This window comes from Hyla sarda, chromosome 1 (assembly GCF_029499605.1).
Source record: "Hyla sarda isolate aHylSar1 chromosome 1, aHylSar1.hap1, whole genome shotgun sequence".
Lineage (NCBI taxonomy): Eukaryota > Metazoa > Chordata > Amphibia > Anura > Hylidae > Hyla > Hyla sarda.
The window spans coordinates 527004841-527020736 of NC_079189.1; the positions used below are offsets into that span (position 1 = coordinate 527004841).

General features: G+C 45.8%; 1 long non-coding RNA gene across 1 annotated transcript in view; it reads left to right on the forward strand.

The window, feature by feature from the left end:
• The window catches only part of LOC130291016 (uncharacterized), a 73897-nt gene extending 58388 nt beyond the window's left edge, over positions 1-15509 (forward strand). The window contains exon 4 of the long non-coding RNA XR_008847767.1: positions 15441-15509. This is a non-coding gene — a long non-coding RNA (uncharacterized LOC130291016). The remainder of the gene's footprint in view (positions 1-15440) is intronic.
• Positions 15510-15896: the final 387 nt, after the last annotated feature.

Below are 15896 nucleotides of genomic sequence, written 5' to 3' on the forward strand. Positions count from 1 at the left end.
GCATGCATCCTGGCTGGCTACAAGCTGAGGCAGTTGTGGAAGGTCTAGGGGTAGCTCACATTGATTACTGGGAACATAATACTGATTATCCTCACCCGTTGCAGTGGGATGCATATAAAGCTACGATTAGAGGTGCTTTCATAGCGGGAGTAGCGGGTCAGCAGAGGCTTAGGTCGACCATGGAAAGTACACTGCTACAGAAGGTGGGGGGTTTTAGAGGCTGAGTATGTTAGGAATCCATCCCCCGAGAATGAGAGGGCATGGGCTCAGAGATCTTATTTAGTTGTCCAGAAAGATAGAGTTCAATTGAAGTTAGCGGATAGGGAGGCTGCCCTGTTTGAATTTGGAGATAATAATGGTAAACTGTTAGCATATTTAGCGAGGGCTATTTGGCCGCCGGCCTCTATTCCTTGCATTATGGGTAGTGAGGGGGGTGATAGTGATGGATCCTCTGGTGATAAATACTGTTTTCAAGGAATTCTACTCCTCCCTATATGCTGCCCCCTATATGCCCTGTCAAGGGGAGATTCTCTCCTTCTTGCAAGATTTGTCTCTCCCCTCGCTAGGTCGTGCTCAGGCGGAGGCATTGGATGCCCCCTTTACAGTTGAGGAGGTGGCTCAGGCTATAAAGGATCTTCCTAGTGGGAAGACTCCAGGTTTAGACGGGATGGTAGGTGATTGGTACAGGATGAATGAGGAGCGACTGGCCCCTATTCTTTGGAAATTGTTTCACTCCATAGCTATTGCTGACGCCCTTCCGGATTCTATGAGGGAAGTGCTCATTGTTGTGCTTCCTAAACCCCGGAAGGACCCAGTGCTTCCTCGCTCTTATAGACCTATCTCTCTTCTGAATGTTGATATTAAGATTCTGGCTAGAGTCCTGGCTGCTCGTTTGTATGGGGTTGTCGGTGCTATCATTCATCCTGACCAAACGGGTTTTATGCCAGGTAGAGCTAACAATGTGAATGTGAAGCGTCTGCAACTCAATATAGCGGCGGTAGAGGAGGGCTTTCCTACGGGTGTGGTAGTTAGCCTAGATATTTATAAAGCTTTTGATTCTGTTCTGTGGCCTTATCTTTGGGAGGTTCTGGGGATGTTTGTGTTTGGTCCCTGATTCTGTGCATGGGTTTGCCTGCTCTATGATAATCCTAGGGCCCGTATCCGCACTAACTTAGATGTTTCTGCTCCATTTTCCCTTGGTTGTGGGACGAGGCAGGGGTGTCCGCTCTCTCGCTACCTATTTGCCCTGGTGATTGAGCCTTTAGCAGCTGCCATTCGGAGGGACCCAGATATCTACGATATTCCCTGGGGGTCTATTACGCTGATGATACTCTGGTATATATGGTGGATGCAGAGGGTTCTCTATTGTCCCTTATGGACTTACTTGATCGTTTCGGTGCAATTTCGGGCTTGCAGGTTTACTGGGCTAAATCCTCCCTGATGGCGTTTTCATCTGGAGTCCCTCTCCCGCCCTCTCTGGGTGCAGGTGGTTCCTCGTTTTCGATATTTGGGAGTGGAGGTTACTCCGTCCCAGTTAGACTATATGTCTCTTAACTTTGAGCCACTACTGCACTCCACTGTGGAGCGATGGCACCCGTGGTCCGCACTCCCTCTCTCCCAAGCTGGCAGGATCAATATATTTAAAATGATTTACCTCCCTAAATTTCTATATCTTTTTCACTTGTCCCCTGTCATTCCCCCCAGGAAGTGTTTTAGTGCATTGTGTGGTGCTCTGGGATCCTTCTATTGGCAGGGAAAGCCTCCTAGACTCGGTCGGGTCCTTCTCCAGGCTCCCAAACGGCGAGGTGGCTTAGCTGCCCCTGATGTCTATAACTATTTTCTTGCCTCCCAGTTGGTCTAAACAGCGTGGTGGATCGACCTGGATTTGTTGAACTTGGCGACAGACCTGGCTGGTGCGCTTATGGGATCTTATGACGCTCTGACCAATACATTCTACAGGTATCACTCTGGTTCTTCCTTTCCTATTCCTCTGTGAACTGATGGTCTGTGGTGTCGAGTAAATTTAAGCAGCCTCTGGTATCTCCTAGGGCACCCTTGTGGGGGAATGTTCATTTGCCTCACCTGCATGAGTTACAGGAGGCCAGTTTTTGGGTGCTCATGGAGTCAAATTTGTGATCCACTAGTTCCGGGAGGATCAGGTTTTCCTATCCTTTGTGGAAATGAGGGAACTCTATGGCAGTGTTTCCCAACCCAGTCCTCAAGGCACACCAACAGTCCAGGATTTTAATTTTTCCCTGTTCTATTCCAATGGAGTAACTGAAAAAACCTGGAATGTTGGTGTGCCTTGAGGACTGGGTTGGGAAACACTGCTCCATGGCATCCCTGGGAATGCCTTGTTTTGGTATGTTCAGCTCCGGGATGAGGTTCAGGCGCAGTTTGGCTCCCTGGCGTTTACCCCGGTGTTTTCTGAGGTGGAGCTTCTCCCGGGCACCACGGATCTCTCTAAACCTCTTACCCAGTCCTATGCCCTTCCCCAGTCACTGGGGGCCTTGTCCTTTCTCCCTAGCTTTTCCTAAATGGGTGGCTGATATCCCGGGTCTGTCCGAGTGTCAGTGGAAGGAGGTGGAGGGCTCCTATTATGCAACTGTGGTTAGCAGCAGACATATGCTGATCCAATCTAGATATGTATTGAGGTTGTATTATACCCCCGCTAAGCTTAAGCGTTTTGGACTATCTCCGTCCGACCTGTGCTTTAGATGTTCCTTGGAAGTTGGTACCTTTTGACATACAGTATGGGAGTGTCCTGTTATTGCGGCCTTCTGGAGGGAGGTGATGGTATTTTTGGCTGATCACTTGGACTTTCCTTTTGTGTTTAGCCCAATGGTGTGCTCATTGGGGGTTATTAATGACTTAATTTCTAGTACTCATCGACGTTTGTTGATTTGCTTCCTGTTTTGTGCCCGTAAAGTGATTGTCATGACCTGGAAGGATACCTACACCCCCCCCCCCCCTGCTGTCTTGTTGGATAACCTTGGTAAATAAATATGTTCCGTTGTATCAGGCTCTCTCTGTGAGTCGTAAGTACATTAAGAAGTTTGATAAGGTGTGGACACCCTGGCTGTTGTTGCCGGTTTCAGCTGACCCCCCCGGTTGGTCTGACTCAGTAGCTCAATATGGGGTGTTACTATCAGGTTAGTATTGGGGCTGCAGTGAGGGGGGGGGGAGGATTTGCTGGGAAGTGTGTCTGCTTGTGTGTCTGGTTATCTGTCTGTGTTGGGACTGCCTTAGTTGGGTCTCAGAGTCGCCCTCTTTGTACATTGGTGTTCCTTTTGGTGTTCTCTGCCTCATCCTTTTGGTGTTTCCTGCGGGTCTCTGGGACCTCTTGGGAGTGCTGTTCACTATGTTACTTTTATCTCGCCATGTTGGCGGTGTTTGTTATTAAAACCTACAAAACTCTAAATACCTTTAAAAAAATGAAGTTTTCTATGTTTTGCTTGTGCTTAAAAAAAGCTCAAGAGCACATTTTCCCCCATCTAATACACAGACTTTGGACCGAAGCCCAAACACAGGAAGTGTAGTCTGGAGTGCTGGGGGGGGGGGGGGGGGGGTCCAACCAACAACATATAGCAGTTAAGTGTGAGAGGAGCTATGATTGAATGAGGCTGGACACCCCCCTTCCTCAGCACTCCCGGCTGCACTTTCTGTGTTTGGGCTTCGGTCAAAAGTCTGGGTATAAGATGGGGGAAAATGTGCTCTTGAGATTTTTTAAGCGCAAATAAAACAAAGTATATTAGAAGTATTTTTTATTTACCATAAGGAGTGCAATAGCAAAAAATAGTTTTAATTAGCGTGCCCATTTAAGTCTCATTATCAATGTGCCTTAAAAAAAGAGATATAACAAAAATATGTACTCCCCACAACGCTGTTTTAATGTATCTGACCTTAACCCTTACAGGACCCAGGCAGGCAATTCCGGTCCCCACCGCGCAACGGGCGGGGATCGGACAGGGATGCCTGCTGAACTAATTCAGCAGGCATCCTGTGCAAATGCCCAGGGGGGTCATTCACCCCATGAATTCACACATGTGATTTGTGGAGATTCCAGTGATGCGGGTCACGTGTGAGACGCTGACCCGGAGATACATGGTGATCGGGGGTGTAGGATACACCCCCAATCACCCACTGTATCTATGGGGAGGTGGCGATTTTGTCACCCCCCCCAGGTGCACTGCTATTGGCTGGATGATCGTCCAGCCAATAGCAGCTGGCAGAGGAGGGGTTAACAGTTCAGTCAGCGGTCAGAGCTGCAAGAGGAAGCCAGGGACCCCCCCCCCCCACACACCTCTGCTGAGATCGGAGCCCCCTCAGAAGAGAAGAAGCCCCCAAAGAGCAGGGACAGAATAAAACCCAGGGAAAGGTAGGAGTAAAAAAAAAAAGTTAAAAAAATCCCCCCCCCCCCGACCCCCTAATAGGTTTCCAAGGGTCCACCGCAATTTTTCAGCGCGACCCGGGCCTATTAGGGGTTCAGGGCACTGCCTTTGCCCTCCCATGTTTTTTTGGGGGGCTGCAGCATTCCCCCCCCCTCCCCCATATAACGGTGTGTGATTTTAAATCACACACCGTTATATAATACAGTCACACCAAACACACACTACATACTCCCCTACCTCCCCCCCCCCCCCCCCCCCCCCCCCCGCGGCTCGCCGGGCATTTTCGGCAGCGGAGGCATACGCCATGCGAGGAAGATCCTACATTCCTGTGTTCTTCCTCGTCCTCCTCATCATCTAGTACTGATGATGAGCCCCCCAGAAGGCGGCGGAGACGCCGCCAGGCAACGACACGCACCGGATTGACATGGCTGGATTCACTGAAATTGACAATTTCAGTTATTTTTTCAGTGACAGCTTGGACAATCACATGGTAGAGCAGATGACTCTGTAAGCCCAGCTGTTCATCGCCCACCACACTGATTCTTTTTTGGCCAGGTTCAATGAATGGTACGCCATTGATGCAGCAGAAATGAGGACATTTTGGGGCCTTGTGCTGCATATGGGCCTGGTCAAAAAGCCAAGTGTCAGAGAGTACTGAAGTAGGGACATTATATACCAGACCCCGCTTAACAGTATGGTCATGACACGGAAGCGGTTCGAGGCCATTTGGAAATGCCTGCATTATGCAGATAATGAGGCATGTCCACCCCAAAGTGATCCCGCCTATGACCAGCTTTACAAAGTGAGGCCGGTCATCGTTCACTTTGGGGCCAAATTTTTGGAGGCCTACGTACCGCTCAGGGAGTAGTGTTGCTCGCGAATATTCGCAATTCGAATATTATTCGCGAATATCGCATATTCGCGAATTCGCGAATTTCGCGAATATAGCGCTATATATTCGTAATTACGAATTTTCATTTTTTTTTTTCTTTTTTTTTTTTTTTTCTTCACAGTACACATCACAGTGATCACCCCTCTCTGCTTCCAGCTTGTGTGGTGTAAAGAAGGCTCTAATACTACTGTGTGAGACTGGCGTGCGCAAATTCGCATATGCGAAAATTAGCGTATGCTAATTTTCGCATATGCGCATTTTCGAGTATGCGAATTTTTGAGTATGTTAATTTTCACATATGTTAATTTTCGCATACGCGAACTTTCGCATATGCGAAAATAAAACGAGACTATAACGAATATGCGAATATTCGCGAATATATGACGAATATTCGTCCATATATTCGCGAATATTCGCGAATTCGAATATGGCCTATGCCGCTCAACACTATCAGGGAGCTCTCGGTAGATGAGTCTCTTATCAGTTTTAAGGGGAGACTCATATTCCGCCAGTATATTCCCTCAAAGCCGGCGCAGTATGGCGTGAAGCTCTATAAACTTTGTGGGAGTACCTCCTGATACACTTAAAAGTTTAGAGTATATGAAGGACGAGGTTCCCGTATTGAACCCCCAGATTGTTCCCCCACTCTGGGTGTTAGCAGGAAAGTCGTTTGGGGCCTTGTGCAACCATTGCTGGATAAGGGTTACCACGTGTACGTGGACTTTTATACCAGCATCCCTCTGTTCACATCCCTTGCCGGCAGATCCACGTCCACTTGTGGGACCGTGTGGAAAAACCAGAGAGGCCTCCCTCTAAATTTTGTTAAGACACCTATGCCCAAGGCCAAGGGTGAGTCCCGAGCCCTTACCCATGAAAACCTGTTGCTGGTCAAGTATAAGGATAAGAAGGATTTCCTTATGCTGACCACAATTCATGGTAACGGCAGTTCACCTGTCCCTGCGCGAGGTTCCACAACACCGGTCCTCAAGCCCGATTGTATTCTGGACTACAATCAGTATATGGGGGGAGTTGATCTTTCTGATCAAGTCCTCAAGCCATACATGGCCATGCGGAAAACACGGATAAAAAAGTTGCGGTCTACATGGTACAGGTTGCCATGTACAACTCTTTTGTACTGTACCAGTACGCTGGCAACACAGGAACATACCTTCAGTTCCAAGAAGTCCTAAAGGCCCTGATCTTTGCTGACCGGGAAAGAGCAGGCCGGACTTCCCAAGGAACTGGAAATATAGGTGCCAGGATCGTCCCCGGCCAACACTTTCCAGGTGAGGTCCCCCACACTGGAAAGAAGGGACAAGCCCAAAAAAGATGCAGAGTGTGTTACAAGAGGGTGATACGGAAGGACACCATCACTCAATGTGACACTTGCCCCGATCATCCGGGCCTCTGCATTAAGGATTGCTTCAGGGAGTATCACACTTCCATGGAATACTAAATTTTCCCTCTTCATTTTAATTTTCCATAATTTGACCCCAATGTACCAAGTCCAGAGTACATTCCAAGCTTTAACCCCATAAAACCACTAAATTGCCCCAAAAAAATTTTCATACAAAAAAAAAAAAAACTGATAAGACCTCTGGGGGTATTTTTTTCAAAAAAAATGAGTCACTATCATCGGTGACTTTTTTTTGTTGCCTCAAATGCGCAGCGCTCTCTCTTCACCTGAGCAGGGTGCGCATTTGAGGCAACAGGTTAGGGACTGCCACACACATCACATTCCCAGAATGATGATTCAGAGCATAGGGTTTGGGGTGTGCATACTTTTTAGTTTTGGCTATGCTCTGAGTCATCATTTTAGTAATTTAATGTACCCCAGTTATTTACCCCATGTAATGCCCCTTGAGGGGGGGGGGTCCCACTGTTCTGGCTCCATAGGAGAAATGCAGAAGCTCAAGACCCTGACTGTGCTCCTGCATATCAGAGACTGGTGTGCACCCTCAGAGCTCCTAACATCCAGACATGAGGTATGTCCTTACTCCAAAAAACATGTACTTACAAATTTACAGTGACATTTTCTCCTTATACCACTTGTAAAAATGACAAATTTTTTGACAGCATTTTAGTGTAATAAAAATAAAATGCTTCCTTTTCTTATCCCACTTAATGAACATTTATCAAACACCTGTGGGGTGTGAAGGCTCACTGTACCCCTTGTTACGTGCTTTGAGGGATGTAGTTTCCAAAATAGTATGCCATGTGTTTTTTTTTTTTTTTTTTTTGCTGTTCTGGCTGTTCCTAAATGCGACATGCCCCCCCATTTCAGCAAAATTTGCAAATGCGACTCCTTCTCTTCTGAGCATTGTAGTGCGCCCGCAGTGTACTTGACATCCACACGTGGGGTATTTCCATACTCAGAAGAGATGGGTTACAAATTTTGGGGAACATTTTCTCCTATTACCCCTTGCAAAAAAAATTTACTTGGGGTAAAACTAGCATTTTAGTGAAAAAAATAAATAAATAATTTACACATCCAACTTTAACGAAAAGTTGTCAAACACCTGTGGGGTGTTAAGGCTCACTGTACCCCTTGTTATGTTCCTTGAGGTGTGTAGTTTCCATAATAGTATGCCATGTGTTTTATTTTATTTTATTTTTTGCTGTTCTGGCACCATAGGGGCTTCCTAAATGTGACATGCCCCCCAAAAACCATTTCAGAAAAACTCACTCTCAAAAATCTCACTGTCGCTCCTTCCCCTAAGAGGGGCATTAATCAAAACTGAAGTTGCGTTTAGTTCAGTTTAGAAAAAAAAAAAGTTGCGGGCAAAATGACATCCGTGCGCCATATTTATCAAATGGCGTGCGGACGTTGATGAATGCCTGCTGAACTGCTCTGTTTAACTGTTACAGAGCATTAACAGGTCATGCAACAATTGTATAAAAAAATGCACGGACCTTAATACAATTGTTGCATGGAGTGATATAGGTTTGAATTGCCCTGTGATTTCTCCTATATCTGGTCCGTGCGACTCTTCGCAGAAAAGTCACACATGATAAATTAGTGACCACTGCACAAATTGATCTAAATCAGATCACTTCATGGTCATGAAAATGAAACAGTGTAAATTAAATGTCGCAGGAAAAGTCGCACAGGACCAGCCTGCGACTTTTCCTACGACAAATTTATATGAAAAAAGCTGTCAAAATTGTTTGATAAGTTACCCTCTAAGTGTATATAAATATAGATCACTAAAGAAACATCATATAGATGGCAAGACAAATAGCTCATAAACAACTGCTAAGAATAGTCCTATAAAAAGCAGAGGGACAATGAAACAAGACAGCTTCCAGGATGAGCTGTAAGGAACATCCGAGCCAAGAAGTCTAGCTAGAAAACGGGGCTGCTTATTTTAACTTTCACTGTCACCGTAATGCATCTGACTGCTAAACTAAAGCTGATCAATTTCCCAAAGAGAGCTCAGAGAACGAAGAGTACTTCACATGTGAACATGTTAACTTCCCTCTCATAGAACAAGAGGCTGCAGTGATCCAAGAACAAAATGCCCTGGTCAAGGAGGAATTACGTCGTGCTCAGTATTACAGAAGGCACAAATCACTTATAACTCATTTCTACTTCTTCCCTTAACTGTGTTGGCTGGAACTTCTGACCTAGAGATTTGCCAATGAATTGAAATGCAACAAATAGGGTTCAATGGCAAGGACGGGAAAAGCTTGTTAGCTACGTAATATCACGATACCTGTAAGGCTATGCCCCCACCGCACTAATGATCAATGTACAAACTCAAATACCTACCAGATTGATGGAAAACTTATTAGGCCCTATGTGATTCAGAGAAGCTTATGCATGGCTTTTCATGGCAGTAAAATACACTGTATGTTCTTTATTTCACACAATTTTTTCCAATTTTTTAGAATGTTAGTGAATTTGAAATGTGTGACAATGGCCTAACTCTAATCCTGAAGAAGAGGATTTCAGAAATGAATGAATGAATGAATGAATAAATATTATATAGGTGAACCTGTAGATAAATACACATCTTAAAGGGGTACTCCGACGCTAAGACATCTTATCCCCTATCCAAGGGACACAGCTGTCCCGCCCCCTCACATAGGCTTGCATTGAGGGGGCGGAGCGTGACGTCACATGGGGCGGGGCCGTGATGTCACAATGCTCCGGCCACCATGATCGCCAGTAATCAGATCCGGAGCGAACGTGCTCCGGGGACTGATTCTAACGGGGTGCTGCGTGCAAGATCACAGGGGTCCCCAGTGGTGGGACCCTCGCAATTAGATGTCTTAGCGCCAGAGTTCCTATTTAAGAATAGAAAAGTTCTAGGTATGTGACTGATCTACCAATAACTGCAGAAATTGTGATAGAAAATCTCCACTGTTGAAACTGCTTTGTATAATTCACTGCTCAAATAAATAAAGGGAACACTTATCAGGGGTTTTTCCGTTTTTGCACTTTTGTTTTTTTCTCCTTACCTTTAAAAAATCACAATTCTTTCAATTTTGCACCTAAAAATCCATATGATGGCTTATTTTTTGCGCCATCAATTCTACTTTGTAATGACATCAGTCATTTTACCCAAAAATCTATGGCGAAACAGAAAAAAAATCATTGTGCAACAATATTGAAGAAAGAAAGCAATTTTGTAACTTTTTGGGGCTTCCGTTTCTACGCAGTACATTTTTCGGTAAAAATGACATCTTATCTTTTCTGTAGGTCCATATGATTAAAATAATACCCTACTTATATAGGTTTGATTTTGTCTTATTTAAAAAAAAAAAAAATCATAACTACATGCAGGAAAATGTATACATTTAAAATTGTCATCTTCTGACCCCTATAACTTTTTTATTTTTCCACGTACGGGGCGGTATGAGGACTCATTCATTTTTTGCGCTGTGATCTGAAGTTTTCACTGGTACCACTTTTGTATTGATCGGACTTATTGATCGCTTTTATTCATTTTTCATTATATAAAAATTTACCAAAAATACGCTATTTTGGAATTTGGAATTTTTTTGCGCGTACGCCATTGACCGTGCGGCATAATTAACAATATATTTTTATAATTCAGACATTTCCGCACGTGACGATACCACATATGTTTATTTTTATTTACCCTTTTATGGGAAAAGGGGGTTGATTCAAACTTTTATTAGGGAAGGGGTTAAATTATCTTTATTAACTTTTTTTTCCCCTTTTTTTTGCAATGTTATAGCTCCCATAGGGACCTATAACACTGCACACACTGATCTTTTACATTGATCAATGGTTTCTCATAGGAAACCATTGATTGATGATTCTGCTACTTGACTGCTCATGCCTGGATCTCAGGCAATAAGCAGTCATTCGGTGATCGGACACCAGGAGGCAGGCAAGGGGACCCTCCACATGTCCTACAGCTGTTCGGGACCCTGCAATTTCCCCTCGGCGGTCCCGAACAGCCCCCTGATCTAACCGGCATTAGTTTAGTTTCACTTTACGACGCGCGTTATTAGCCTCGGGTCCCGGCCGTAATTAGAGGCCAGTCCCGGGAGCGGACTCAGTACGTACAGATACGCCCTGGGTCCTTAAGTGGTTAAACAACACAATGTAACTCCAAGTCAATCACATTTCTGTGAAATCACACTGTCCACTCAGGAAGCAACACTGACTGACAATCAATTTCACATGCTGTTGTGGAAATGGAACAGACAAGAGGTGGAAATTATAGGCAATTAGCAAAACACCTCCACTAAAGGAGTGGTTCTGCAGGTGGTGACCACAGACCACTTTTTCGTTCCTATGCTTCCTGGCTGATGTTTTGGTCAATTTTGAATGCTGGTGGTGCTTTCACTCTAGTGGTAGCATGAGATGAAGTCTACAACCCAAACAAGTGGCTCAGGTAGTTCAGCTCATCCAGGATGGCACATCAATGCGAGCTGTGGTAAGAAGGTTTGCTGTGTTTGTCAGCATAGTGTCCAGAGCATGGAGACGCTACCAGGAGACAGGCCAGTACATCAGGAGACATGGAGGAGGCCATAGGAGGGCAACAACCCCGCAGCAGGACCACTACCTCTGCCTTTGAGCAAGGAGGAGCAGGAAAAGCACTGCCAGAGCCCTGCAAAATGACCTCCAGCAGGCCACAAATGTGCATGTGTCCACTCAAACGGTCAGAAACAGACTCCATGAGGGTGGTATGAGGGCCCGACGTCCACAGGTGGGGGTTGTGCTTACAGCCCAACACCGTGCAGGATGTTTGGCATTTGCCAGAGAACACCAAGATTGGCAAATTTGCCACTGGCGCCCTGTGCTCTTCACAGATGAAAGCAGGTTCACACTGAGCACATGTGACAGAGATTCCGTGGAGAAATTTCTGCTGCCTACAACATCCTCCAACATGAACGGTTTGGCCAGGGCTGGTTTTAGGCTTAGCATGGCCCTAGACAAAATCAAAAGAGGGGCCCCAAAAGTCGTAATAGTGCACTAACCAGATTAGCACATTTTGGTCCCAAGGTCTCCCGATCTGACCCCCTTAGACTTTTATCTTTGGGGTCATCTGAAGGCAATTATCTATACTGTGAAGATACAAGATGTGCAGCACCTGAAACTACGGATACTGGAAGCCTGTGCTAGCATTTCTCCTGCGATGTTGCTATCAGTGTGTGAAGAGTGGGAGAAGAGGGTTGCATTGACAATCCAACACAATTGGCAGCACATTGAACACATTTTATAAGTGGTCAGAAACTTGTAAATAACTCATGAAAGAATAAAGTTACGTTAAAACCAAGCACATCATTGTTTTTCTTGTGAAATTCCCAATATGTTTGATGTATCACATGACCCTCTTCCTATTGAAAAAACAAAAGTTGGATTCAAAATGGCTGACTTCAAAATGGCTGCCATGTTCACCACCCATCTTGAAAAGTTTCCCCCCTCCCATATACTAATGTGCCACAAACAGGAAGTTATTATCACCAACCATTCCCATTTTATTAAGGTGTATCCATATAAATGGCCCACCCTGTAGTTCCCCCACATTAGGTAGGCAGCATAGTTCCCACACATTAGGTTGTAGTTCCCCCACATTAGGTAGGCAGTATAGTTCCCCCACATTAGGTTAGCTGTATAGTCCCCCCCACATTAGATTGCCAGTATAGCTTCCTAACATTAGGTTGGCAGTATAGTTCCCCCCACATTAGGTTGTAGTTCCCCCACATTAGGTTGGCAGTATAGTTCCTCCCCCATTAGGTTGTAGTTCCCCCACATTAGGTTGGCAGTATAGTTCCCCCACATTAGGTTGGCAGTATAGTTCCCCCCCATTAGGTTGGCAGTATAGTTCCCCCCCATTAGGTTGGCAGTATAGTTCCCCCACATTAGGTAGGCAGTATAGTTCCCCCACATTAGGTTGTAGTTCCCTCACATTAGGTTGGCAGTATAGTTCCCCCCACATTAGGTTGTAGTTCCCCCACATTAGGTAGGCAGTATAGTTCCCCCACATTAGGTTGTAGTTCCCCCACATTAGGTAGGTAGTATAGTTCCCCCACATTAGGTTGGCTGTATAGTTCCCCCCACATTAGGTTGGCAGCATAGTTTCCCCACATTAGGTTGCCAGTATAGCTTCCCAACATTAGATTGGCAGTATAGTTCCCCCACATTAGGTAGGCAGTATAGTTCCCCCCACATTAGGTTGGCTGTATAGTCCCCCTACATTAGGTTGTCAGTATAGCTTCCCAACATTAGGTTGGCAGTATAGGTCCCCCACATTAGGTTGGCAGTATAGTTCCCCCACATTAGGTAGACAGTATAGTTCCCCCACATTAGGTAGACAGTATAGTTCCCCCACATTAGGTAGGCAGTATAGTTCCCCCACATTAGGTAGGCAGTATAGTTCCCCCACATTAGGTTGTAGTTCCCTCACATTAGGTAGGCAGTATAATTCCCCCACATTAGGTTGGCTGTATAGCTTCCCAAGATTAGGTATGCAGTATAGTTACCCCCACATTAGGTTGTAGTTCCCCCACATTAGGTTGCCAGTATAGCTTTCAAACATTAGATTGGCGGTATAGTTCCCCCACATTAGGTAGGCAGTATAGACCCCCCCACATTAGGTTGGCTGTATAGTCCCCCATATTAGGTTGCCAGTATAGCTTCCCAACATTAGGTTGGCAGTATAGTTCCCCCTCATTAGGTTGTAGTTCCCCCACATTAGGTTGCCAGTATAGTTCCCCACATTAGGTTGGCAGTATAGTTCCCCCACATTAGGTTGGCAGTATAGTTCCACCACATTAGGTAGACAGTATAGTTCCCCCACATTAGGTAGACTGTATAGTTCCCCCACATTAGGTAAGCAGTATAGTTCCCCCACATTAGGTAGGCAGTATAGTTCCCCCACATTAGGTTGTAGTTCCCTCACATTAGGTAGGCAGTATAATTCCCCCACATTAGGTTGGCTGTATAGCTTCCCAAGATTAGGTTTGCAGTATAGTTCCCCCCATATTAGGTTGTAGTTCCCCCACATTAGGTTGGCAGTATAGTTTCCCCCACATTAGGTTGTTGTTCCCCCACATTAGGTAGGCAGTATGTTCCCCCACATTAGGTTGTAGTTCCCCCATATTAGGTAGGCAGTATAGTTCCCCCACATTAGGTAGGCAGTATAGTTCCCCCACATTAGGTTGACTGTATAGTTCCGCCCACACTAGGTTGGCAGTATAGTTCACCCACATTAGGCTGCCAGTATAGCTTCCCAACATTAGATTGGCAGTATAGTTCCCCCACATTAGGTTGTAGTTCCCCCACATTAGGTTGGCTGTATAGTTCCGCCCACACTAGGTTGGCAGTATAGTTCCCCCACATTAGGTTGGCAGTATAGTTCCCCCACATTAGGTTGGCAGTATAGCTCCCCCATATTAGGTTGGCAATATAGTTCCCCCCACATTAGGTTGGCAATATAGTTCCCCCCCACATTAGGTTGGCGGAATAGTTCCCCCACATTAGGTCCCCCCTCTCCCCCTGCTTTTTCAATTTTTTTCATATTTCCTTACCTGGCCGCACTCGGCAGGCTCAGGTAATGTGGCGGGTCTTGTGGGCTGTGTGGATAGTATGACGAGTGACGTCTCCTGCCGGCTCCTTTGCACGGTGTCAGGGACGTCACTCATCTAAACTTAAGCAGCTGGCTGCAGGGAATGAGGAGTGACCTCCCTGACACTGCGCAGAGGAGCCGGCAGGAGACGTCACTCGTCATATTATCCACGCAGCCCACAAGACCCACCACATTACCTGAGCCTGCCGAGCACGGCCAGGTAAGGAAATATGAAAAAATAGAAAAAGCAGGGGAAATCTCCGGGCCCACCGCTGGTCACTGTTTTAAAGTGGCAGTGGCTGGCCTGCTGATCTGCTACTGAGTAGCCGGCAGGGGGCCCCCTGGGGGATCGGGGCCCTAGGCAATTGCTTGGTTTGCCCCGCCCTAACGCCGGCCCTCTGTTTGGTGGTGGGTTAGTAATGGTGTGGGGTGGCATTTCTTCGGGGGGCTGCACAGCCCCCCATGTACTTGCCAGAGGTAGCCTGACTGCCATTAGGTACCGAGATGAGATCCTCAGACCCCTTGTGAGACCATATGCTGGTGCTGTTGGCCCTGGGTTCCTCCTAATGCAAGACAATGCTAGACCTCATGTGGCTGGAGTGTGTCAGTAGTCCCTGCAAGAGGAAGGCATTGATGCTATGGACTGGCTGGTCCATTCCCCAGACCTGAATCCAATTGAGCACATCTGGGACATCATGTCCCGCTCCATCCACCAATGCCATGTTGCACCACAGACTGTCCAGGAGTTGGCGGATGCTTTAGTCCAGGTCTGGGAGGAGATCCCTCAGGAGACCATCAGGAGCATGCCCAGGCATTGTAGGGGGGTTATACAGGCACGTGGAGGCCACACACACACAACGTGACTTGTTTTAAGGACATTACATCAAGGTTGGATCAACCTGTAGTGTGGTTTTCCACTTTGACTTTGAGTGTGACTTCCCATATCCAGACCTCCATGGGTTGATACATTTGATTTCCATTGATAATTTTTGTGTGATTTTTTTGTCAGCACATTCAACTACAGTATGTAAAGACGAAAGTATTTCATATGATTAGTCCATTCAGATCTAGGATGTGTTATCTTAGTGTCCCCTTTATTTTTTTCAGCTGTGTATATAAATAGGATTTCTCTAGTACAATGGTCTCCAGCTAGTGGCTTGTGAACTCCAGCATTGTGGCTGACAATAGAAGCATTGAGGTATGACCATATGCACTGGCTACAATATAATAATAATAAGCGCAGCAGCTGGGTGTGTTTAGGGCTCGTTCACACGGATGTCTGCCCCCGTAAATTCATGCCAGTTATGCAATCCGTTCGATACTTTTGCAAACCGCTGTAAAAGGATCCCATTGATGTCAATGGGATTTTTTCACAGTCCTTTGTCACCCGTTTGCTTCTATTAAATTTTTTACCAGAGAAAAGTATTTTCTTCTCCGTAAAAAAAATAAAAATAAAAAAGGGAACAAAAACAGATATAATAAATTTTACTTTGAAGTCTATGGGAAACTGATAAGCTTTTAATGCCATCCATTTGCATTTGTTTTTACTTCTGAGTTTTTACT